Source organism: Numida meleagris, chromosome 24, assembly GCF_002078875.1.
Source record: "Numida meleagris isolate 19003 breed g44 Domestic line chromosome 24, NumMel1.0, whole genome shotgun sequence".
In the NCBI taxonomy this organism is placed as follows: Eukaryota; Metazoa; Chordata; class Aves; order Galliformes; family Numididae; genus Numida; species Numida meleagris.
In genome coordinates, this window is record NC_034432.1 from 961,654 (window position 1) to 963,113 (window position 1,460).

At 61.5% G+C, this 1,460-nt stretch overlaps 1 protein-coding gene across 1 annotated transcript in view; it reads left to right on the forward strand.

The window, feature by feature from the left end:
• Positions 1 to 1,460, forward strand: part of LOC110388003 (feather keratin 2-like) — a 906,242-nt gene that overhangs the window by 656,101 nt on the left and 248,681 nt on the right. The gene's annotated exons all lie outside the window — the stretch shown is intronic.

Below are 1,460 nucleotides of genomic sequence, written 5' to 3' on the forward strand. Positions count from 1 at the left end.
ATCCCTGTTGCTCCACTCCGCCCCACTGATCCTTATTGCCTCTATTGCCCCATGCTGCCCCTATTGATCCTCATCGCCCCCACTGCCCCACTCTGCCCCTATTGATCCTCATTGCCCCTACTGATCCTTATTGCCCCCACTGATCCTTATTGCCTCTATTGCCCCACGCTGCCCCTATTGATCCTCATTGCCCCCACTGCCCCACTCTGCCCCTATTGATCCTCATTGCCCCTACTGATCCTCACTGCCCCATTGCCCCACGCTGCCCCTATTGATCCTCATTGCCCCTACTGATCCTTATTGCCCCATTGATCCTTATTGCCTCTATTGCCCCACTCTGCCCCTATTGATCCTTATTGCCCCCACTGCCCCACTCTGCCCCTATTGATCCTCATTGCCCCTACTGATCCCCACTGCTGGGTGCTGGCGCTGGGGCAGCTCCGCGCAGCTGAGCAGGACGCAGCGTTGCCCTCTGGGTCTCGGTGAGCTGGGAACACGGGGAGCCGTGCAACCCGGAGACAGCGATGCCCTACAGCACCGAGGAGCTCGAGGAAAACCAGCATTTAATTGCACATTGCAACGAGAAACCCCCATCACCCAACCAAGCAGCAGCACGGGGCCGGCACCTCCAGCAGATCCAGGGGGGGGCAGCCCCATCGGGAAAGGTGCAAAACGGAACAAGTTCTCCCCGGTGCAAAGCGGGGGGCCCCCCAGCATCCCCAAAGAGAAAAGCAAACCCGCGGAACCCATCCCCGCCGAGCGCTTTCCCCCGGGGCTCTGCAAAACCCTCGCCCCGGCGTCGAAGCGCCGCGTCGCTCCCGTCCCTTTATTTTTTTTTTCTCCCCTCCTTCCACGTGGTGGGGACGGAGACCGGGAGCGAGGGCAGGAGGAAGGAGAAACGAGAGGGAGGAAAACCGCGAGCCAACGAGAGGCGAAGCGAGAGATGAAAAGCGACAGCCCCCTGCGAAGGCAGCGGTTGCCGGCGGGCAGGCGGCTTGATCCATCTTGAAAGCAAAAGCAAACTGCTGCTCAGCCGAGAAGCGGGGAGAACCTCGAGGTCCTTCCGGCGCCGCCTGAGCCCTGATCAAACAAAATGATGAAGGAAATGTTCTCCCCTCGATCGAGAGTTTCTCTCAACGAGGAGTAACGGGAAAGAAAAGGAAGGGGCAGCGGCTGGAGGAGGAGGAGGAGGAGGAGAACAAAACGGCACCGGGTTGGAGGGGGGGGGGGGCACGAGGGGTTGAGCCCCCGTTGGCATTTTTGGGAGGGCACCCAACCTGTGGCACTCAGTCATCATCCCTGCCCTGCGGTGACTCACTGCGGCCGTGCCCTGCTCAGGGCAGGGCTGTCACCTGCCATCCCATCACCTCGGTGCCACGGCCAGCTCAGCCCCCTGGGAACTGCCAACCTGACCCAAAGCCCCCGGGGCCGGGCAGCTCATGGGTGGGACAGCGCTGGGG